The sequence below is a fragment of the Ammodytes marinus genome (genome assembly GCF_949987685.1).
Source record: "Ammodytes marinus genome assembly, chromosome: 12".
Classification (NCBI taxonomy): domain Eukaryota; kingdom Metazoa; phylum Chordata; class Actinopteri; order Uranoscopiformes; family Ammodytidae; genus Ammodytes; species Ammodytes marinus.
The window spans coordinates 19789659-19798743 of NC_137216.1; positions in this window are offsets into that span (position 1 = coordinate 19789659).

Genomic DNA, 9085 nt, shown 5'->3' on the forward strand with positions numbered 1-9085 from the left:
AGTGATAAATCATTTTAGCTCGCTTATAGGGGAGCAAATGTAAAAAGTGGCTCAGATTACCCCGTTCTCCCCTATATCATATGCAAACTTTTGAAACATTTTAATCAAAATCTCATAGCTTTCTTAATTGCATTGGATTGTCATCATGATTAAGTTACTAAAATAAAATCCTAAACGTTAAACCACAATATATAGGGGGGAAATGTATAATGGACATAATGTACAAAACACACCAACTACATTAACCTACAAGGACACCTCCCCTCCTTGTGCTCCCCTGCAGCGCCCCACCCTCACATAAATATGAAACCAGACAGTCAATTAACCACATTCACTGTCTCCTGCTTCCACCCAAAACTGACAAACTGGTTGAATCAAATATATAGTACCACAGAGGTAACGGGAAACACCCTCTGAATAACGAACACCACTCAAACCTATATCCATGAGTACGTTTATACGTGAATATGATGCCAGTATCTGTTATTCAGAATAATTGTGAATATATTTTTATTAATGCATGGCCCTGAAACTGTGAACAACGACACCAGCTGCAGAAGCCTTGTTGTTTCATGCTTCTTTGAGCCTTATTCAGTCTCATTTCAGGCACATCCTTTGGAAACAGCACAAAGCAGTGTGGGAGGCTCATGTGTTAACTGAAAGCTGCTGAAAGCTCACCTGCAACTGTGGTGGCCTGACAGCTGCTCCCACCAGGGCAATTAACCCTCAGTGCAATACAAAGACGCAAGAGGAGAGGGATTTATTAAAAGCACACGTCAATAAAGTTTGAATTGTCAAATCATTACACTATACTTTTATAGAGCTCATTAGTGAAAGTCATTTATTTTCAATGTCACGTCCAGTGATTTAAGTATTGAGCTAAACTGGTTCATTGTGTCCAGCCTGTTTTCTTCGAAAAGAGATATTGTTGACTAGTACAGGTCGCCCTATGAAGTTTATTATGATTATATGACCTGTATTCAGTGATGAAATACAGCCAGCAGGCTACTCTGACCTCATTAAAGAGCAGAATCGTGAAGTCGGTTTCAATGAGGCTTTAAAGAGAGCTCCCACTACGCACGCATACCCATTGTCCTCCGTATCAGGAGCATCAGGGGGGATTTGTAAGCCTCTGATAAGCATCCGTAGCCCTGTAGACTGCTGCCAACCTCTGTTCTGCAGTCCTCTTTCACAGGGAGGCCGGACTGGGAACAGCAGGGGTGTGTGTGTGTGTGTGTGTGTGTATGTGTGTGCACGTGTGTGTGTGTGTGTGTGTGTGTGTGTGTGTGTGTGTGTGTATCTTTGTTGTTTGAGAAAAGGCCATCCAGCCACCATATACCTTCGGCTCGGAAAAGGTTTTCATTCTAATCTAAATCTAACTACAATAAAATGGAACAGGATTACTCAGTGTATGTTGATTAATACAGCTGTGCTATAGCTCTGCAACAAACACAAACAATAAGGAAACGCCCTTAAACATAACAACATAATGCAAAGCAATGCAAAATGCTCTGATTAGCCCACCGTGCACTTCCTGCCACGCAGCAAACAGCAGACAGACAAAGTTACGACTCATTAAAGAGCCAGATATTTCACTCCTAGGTTGGCGTAGACCAAAAACAGAGCTTAAAGAGAGTGAAAGTTAGACTTACATTCAGCGGGTGACTGAGAGCAATTCTGCGATCATAGACAAGATAAGTACAATGATCATAAGTTTGGACAAACACAATATTGCTGGGTTGCAGAGTTTTGCTCTGTTCGTGTGTTGGTGTTCAAAACAACCTCCAGAGTTTTCACACGTTTTCACAAACAGAACGATGGAGAGATAAGGAGATGGAAAAGGATAGGCGGCTGCAAGAGGGAAACAGGGTAGCGATGACGTAAAAGAATGAGAGAGGGAGGATGGGGGTGTGGGAGAAGAAAGTTGTGGAAAAGAGAGGAAGAAGATGGAGAGAGTTATTCCGAATGGCTGCCGTTTCTATTGTAGTCTAGCTCTGCGTCACAGTGGGGGGTCTGACAGACACAGTCTATTTTCTTGCAAATCTCCATTCAGAGGGTCCCTCTTAACTTATTCTCAACCACATCTTTAACAGCAACTGTCAACCTCCCTCCCACTCTGAGGCGCCCCGTTGCGTTTTTTCACTCCCTCGCATTCCTGCTCTTCCCACCTCACTCATCTTTCATTTAATTACTTATTCATTTAAAATTATGTTTCAGGGAGGATATAAGGGTCCGTGTGAGAGAAGCTGGAAGCAGTGCTCACATGGAGTGGATAAAGGGATTGTGCAAACACAAGGGAGCAATTCATCTTTTCTTTTAAGCTCAAAGATTGGCATCTATTTTTTCAGTTGGACCCAGTCTTGGGTTTTATCGGCCAGTGTTTTGTCACTGCTGATGTTCTGCAAGCCTGTTATGAGGGGATCTTTTGTGTCTCTCAGGGATCTGTCCATGCAGGTGTGTGTTTGGCAGAATGAGTGCGTCTCTGTCGAGATATGTAGCAATCAAGGCATTCCTCACATTGACAGAGCATCCCTCACGCCAGACCGTGAATGCAAGTGAAACCTGAGAACTGCTTGAAAGTGAAACGCAAAAGGGAAAACAAGTAGGCCTATGTGTAAAAACACATTCTTAAACCAAATTATTTTCTTTTAACTTTGTATGGTGATTTTTTTTCACAAACACTTTATTTCTAATACCCAGCAGCCACAAACAAACATTAGCATTCATTTGGAGTGGGACACTCAATAAATAAGTCCCCAAATTGGGCGGGTATGGCAGACTCTTTAGCTGCTAAATGCAGCACTATAGGCTAGTGGATATCTGTGTCTGTTAACCTTTTACTGCTGGGCAGGCCATGTAAGGTAGACATTTGAAAGTGTTTTCACCAAAAAAGAGAGATGAAGCAGTGAGAGTGAACCAAAAGAAAGATTTTGAGCTGAATTTAATAAAAATTCTTCATAGAGCCGAGGGAGGCTACAGAGTTGGGTGGTGTAGGCCTTACTCTTTTGAGCTCCATCAATCTCAATTACAGTTTTTGCCTAATGCTTTAACACTAAAAGTGGTTGCTCTGCCCAAAGCATCTCAACCTCTAACTTTGGAGACCATGCCCAAAACACAAGCACCAACTGACCGATGGACAGAGAGACATTGCCATCCCTAGAGCAATGCCACCAACATGGCGTAATAAAGTTGTACAATCTCGCCTTTCACGTTGCCATTTTCTTGCTTCCGTGCAGAACTCTCACATTGCTCTCTTCTGTTCTCTGTTTCTTTCTCTGACCTCACTGAATCGGTCAGTGCCAGCATGCTGAGCTGTTGACTGTGATCGACTCCGCTTCATACAGTCCATTGACTTTGTCTATCATCTCTGCATGCAGCAGTACCTCAAACAAAGTGCAAGTTCTGCTCTCCCCAAGCTGTACAGGTTTATTTTCACCCCATTCCTTTCAACACTACTGCACACACCATGTGTGTTAATATGAGCCAGGCCATTGGGATCATGCAGACGTTGGGCAAAATGCTAAAGAAAAGTCTTGCTTCAGGGGACAGTGAGTGTCCAGACCAATGGATTATAGAATGACAGAAACTGTCCATGGGCTGCATGAGAAGGTGTCCATCTCAGTGTGTTCCCGGGGGGCTGTAGCTCAAATCTAGTAATCCTATCCTGACAATCCTGATGTATGCTTCACAACACGTTGCCTTTCCTTGCTGCTGACACAGAGTTCACAGATAAGGTGGCTAACTTTCACCCCTATTGTCCTGTCAGGCTAGAAGACAAATAGACCATCAGCACTCCTGGAATGCGCTGGTGTTTGGAGAAGCCTGCAGCAATAGCTTCAGCCGCTACAATACTTGTAGGTGTTGCCTTGCTAGCCGATGGCTGTGCATGAGGCCTCAGTGTTGACGTTCTGTCGCTGAGGTCAAGTTCACGGTTTACCTTGAGTATGAAACTTTTTACTTGCTTCCATGGTAAACATGTGGATATAAAGTAGACAAAGTGACATTCCAATTGCAAACGCCAAGTTTAATAGGAGCGTGAGCACTGGGGGAAAACCAAACTCTGCATGCTTTATTGGACACAAACAAGACCCCACAGCCTCCAAACAAGATGATAGAAATAAACAATGTGGATAAACATACCAGCAAAAGGAACCCTGACTCACTTTAATGGAAAAAGATCTAAATGGCGATACATTGTAAATATGGGGTCCTTTACAAATGACCCTGCGGCACACACTGATTGATCGAAATCAACATGTGAGGGAAGATTACCTCAAGCCATTTTTCTCTGTCCCAGGTGGTTCCCATTCATGGTCTCCCCACCGAACGCAGGACTGCGGGGGGATTAGGATGTGGCAAACCCAGGCAGCATCTGGAGCTGAGCCCTGTGCGCCTGGAGCTCCTAGTGAGGGGAACTAGCACTACAGCACTCCCATTCATCTAGTCTTTCTTCATAGTTTCATGTGTAAGCCTGAGCTTCAGTTACGTCTATTACTCACAGACAAAAACATATGAGGCCATTTGTAGGATGTCATTGTTTATACCAATGAGTGACAGTGGGAAAAATATCCAAGGGAGTTCCATGAAACAAAAGCCAGAGAAGAGATTGAATCAGAGATAGAAAGGAAAGAGGAATCGACATCGGAGTGAGGGACATGATGTACTGTGTGTGTTTGTTCCTCCCATCACTCTGAGATAGTAGAGAATAGATCTGCTCCTAATAATTACATTATAGAAAAGGATTTAGATTGGAGCTGATGGGACGTGGGAACAGCAGACTGCAGTCTTAACCCAGTCGCTCTGACGCCCCAAACCACACAAAGCCTTCCCCAAACCTCCCAGCTACACACAAGCCTCGGATTGTAAATAAAAAACAGCTTTGCTGCCTCACGTCAGCCACCCAGGTCCAGGCACTCGATACATCAGAGGCTGAACGGAGGCCAATGGCCTGCTGTCCATCCATTCATCAAAACCACGATGGCAGGCCTTCAGTGTAATAGGCTCTGAGTTGCACAGTGCAGGCTTGTCTGGGCCTTATCAATGTCAGCCGACCTAAGTGAAATGCACGTCAGGAGCCTGATTTGTGAAAGTGTTTGCTTATATGTGGTAAAATACAGTCAGTTCCCCTGAGGAATAAGCCTCCAGTGAACACTGAAATCCCTAATCAGCCAAAGATGTGTGAAAAGTCCCATTGTGGTAAAAGTTTCCTGTGTATTTTCTCACTGGTGGGAAGAGAGAAGGAACACAAAAGAAGGATGGAAACTAGGATGAAAAGAGCGTGGCATGAAAGACACATCCTGCAGAAGTTCATGAAAGGAGGAAGGAGGCGGTGATTGTTATTATTTTTTCACCCATGTTTTTCTCTCCTTTTTCGGCGCTCGTAAAGAGTTCCTTGTCTCTATTTTTGGTCATGTTCCTCCGCAGCTGTTGTAGTCCCGTTTTTATCATTTTCTAACCAGCTGTTCAGGCTATGATTACGAGCATAGGGCCCTATTTATCTCGATTTATTGTTGATGCTCAAACAGACACTCGTGCAAGTATGCCCTAGATTTATGACAACAAAAAACATAAAACACCCTTTATCTCCTGTTACGCCAAATGCAGATCAACCAGAAAGAGTGTGTCTAGTCTCTCAGGTATGCAGCTTCTAAGGAATAAGTTATGCCCTGGAGTAAAATTACTTTACCAATGCTTCATGTTTGAGAAAGGAACATTTAGGGAGTGATTTGTTGGACTTTTCAATATCTGTGGGAATTATTTGTTCTGTAAGACGAAATTGATTTAAGAGGCTACAGTGATTGGTGTAGTTCCGGAGATGATTGCGCTCAGATGTCAGGGTGGATTCCTCACTTTCATCATAATGGGGGGACACACAATGGACACTCTGTGATACAAAGTTAAAGGGGGCAGTTAGAAATGCAGGTAAAGCATTAAGGTAAATGTCAGTGTCGTACTTCATGACAAACCTTTCCTGCTGCCACTCTTAATATAACTCCAATGAACTATGCCTCACTTCCTCATGTGAGTGCACACACACACTCTCGCTCACACACAGAATCACACACTCAGACTCACACACACACACACACACACACACACACACACACACACACACACACACAAACACACAGGGAAGTTAAACAAGCTGTGGTTTTCATTGAAGTGTAATTGATCGGAATTTAATGTAGCCCCAAAAAGATTCAGAGGGTGGCTGATATAAATAATTTCACAAATTCAAAACATCTTTCTCTCTTACCATTCACTATGGCTCTCCCTCTCGCTCGCTCTCTTTCTCTCTCGATCTCCTTCCCTGCCTGTTTTGGTTCATGGTGTTTAATGGCTGGCCTGTTGTTAACCCTATGACATCTGGTGCAAACACAGGGACCCATTTACAGCCTAATCAAAACACCTAAAAGTCAACCAAGAACAATCAATCACATCTGGCTCAGCACATCTCAAGTCTATCAAATCTCACCTCAGTTTTAAAGGAATCATGTCTTTATATATATTTAGTTAATTTTACATTTTGAACTTTATAACATGGATGTATTAGTCTTTTTGGTAAATACACATATATTATTTCTTGCCAAGAGTTAGATGGAAGACAGTATCCCTCATGTTTTGCAAAGAAAATATTAAGCTATACCGCTAGAAACCGCGTTAAAAGCGTTACATTAAGACTGGAAACAGGGGGACACTTCTAGCCTACCTCTGAGCAATGGTAACACAATTAGCCTTGCAACACCAAAGCTCACTAATTAACACAATATATCTTTTTTATGTCATGTTTGGGAGCAGTTGCCAGACAACTACGGGGGCCTTGAGGAAATTTCTTAGTTTGCCTCGACCAAGTGTAGTCCGGCACATAACCCCAAATTAAACCACGTTGTAATTGGTTTTGTTCTAGCTCAAGATTTAACTTTAAAGTCTTGCTGGTCGATTGATTTAGTTAGAACAGGTTAGTCCCCCCTCCCCCTCTGTTACAGTATGTGTGTTGAGGTTATAAATATGAGTATTTTCTCATGTAAAGGTATGTCCGTTCTTAGTACTACATAGCTTGGAAGTTTGAATATTTCGTCTGGGCAAACGAACAATGTTTTGCTGTTCGTTTGCAAAATATTCCATATTAATCATGTCATATTAAAATGAGATAAGAATGACTTTATTGTCCACCTTGGTAGAAATGTGTCTTTGGCCTCTCCCATTGAACACAAGTACATATATTGCCAGCCATGACATCCATTTTAAGTCACAACAATTTAAATGTATATATATGGGGTGTGTGTTGGTTCAGCGGAGGTCAGGACCTGTGCCCTCCTTGCAAGGCCTCACGTTGAAAATTCAGAACATCAACACTGAATAACTAGACACCGTGTCTGTCTGAAATCCCCTCAACTCTTGGCAAGGAAGTGAATAGGCATTTCTCCTAAAACGCCAAACTATTCTTTTAAAACAATACAAGTTTGATGATAATAAAAATCTCCAACCCCACAATGTGTTTGTTTGAAAGGGTTGATTAGCATGGTTTTAATAATTATTGTGTGTATTTCAGCTTTTAGTAAAGCTGGACTGCTTTTCCGGAGACTCTATCCCATGCCTGGTATTACACGGTGCCCACTTCCTCCCATTGAACCAGCCAAAATAGGCCTTCCCCCGCAGCCAGGGTGGGAGAACTGAGATCGACAATGGGAAAGCAGGATGGACACCAGATTGCAGACTGCAGCAACCCTACATACATAAACACTCAATGCCCTCAAACCTGGCAATTTTGACCCCAACACCATAGTTTTCTGTCTGGAATGATGCTTATAGAAACAGTTAACTTCAAAATCTTCAAACTGACAATAGTAGGATTGGTCCATGTGACTTTGTAGATCAACCAATGAAGAGTTGCTGCCCTTTCATCAAAGAATAAAGTCAAACTAATCACAATGGTATCTATGTCTGCTCTCAGTTGTTTGCCTAAGAAGCACCATCAAGTACAACATTATATATGGAAATTAAATGTCTAAAGATCATTGGAGTTCATCTGTTTTTGACGGGCAAAAGGAGGAAATAATCTGAATACGGCCCGGCTGTAGAGACAGGTGATTAGGAAACTGGACATGACTCAACACAAACAAACACAAAGTGACCTTGGGAAACCTCAGCTGTGAAATTATGCACACTGGTGTTCCTACATGTCACAGGCTGCGGTCTGGACATCAGTGCAAGGCCATTTCCTTTAGTGTGCCCCCACCCCTGCCCCAAACTCATTTCCTCCATACCCAAACAAAAGCTGCTTCTTGAGAAAAGTGCTCAGCCACTTATGTTTCTGTGGAGCCCAAACCTGCTTGAAAGCACAGTCTTTGGTCGCCAGCATGTCTATATACCCAATATACACAAGTTACAGAGCACTTCAGCCTTAACCAGAAAGCACAAGAAACTATTGATTTGTTTGCTATACGCAGGGCATCCAAACGTCAAGTCAAAACATTGACAAGAATCAGCCAGAGATTGAGATTCATTGCCCTTGCTTCATCACTATCCTCCAGTTTAAGACAAATGTGTTCCCAAGCAGGTTCCTATTGCCAGGACAAACTCCTTGTTGGCACATATCAAATTGACTCAAGGCTTCAGTTGGGGAACTCCCAGGACAGTTTCCCCAGAGGCCCAACAATAGGACATTGTTTTAGTAGAGCTACAAAATTAAAATGCAGAATTGTAACAAGACTTCTGGGGAGATGGTCAGGGGTGTGCTAACTAACATGGAGTAAGAGTTGGTAGATAGGCATCTGCATTAAATGCAAGAGTGGTCATGAGAATATCCTTGAAATTTAATTTTACTTTAGAGTACTATAGTAACTGTATTGTCTATGCGTCACAGGTATTTGTCAATTTCATTTGGATACAGACCCTGGGCTCCATTTAAGCTGAATTCAGACAACTCTTGTAGTGGATTTTTACCAGTAATTTCAAACAAGACTGAAATACTGTGTACTGACAGTTCACTGAAAGTCCTTTACTAAGAACATGTCTTAATGCACCCCTTGTATACATGCACACAAAGCAATTTACAAGATCCCAGGCAGTTATACATTTTATG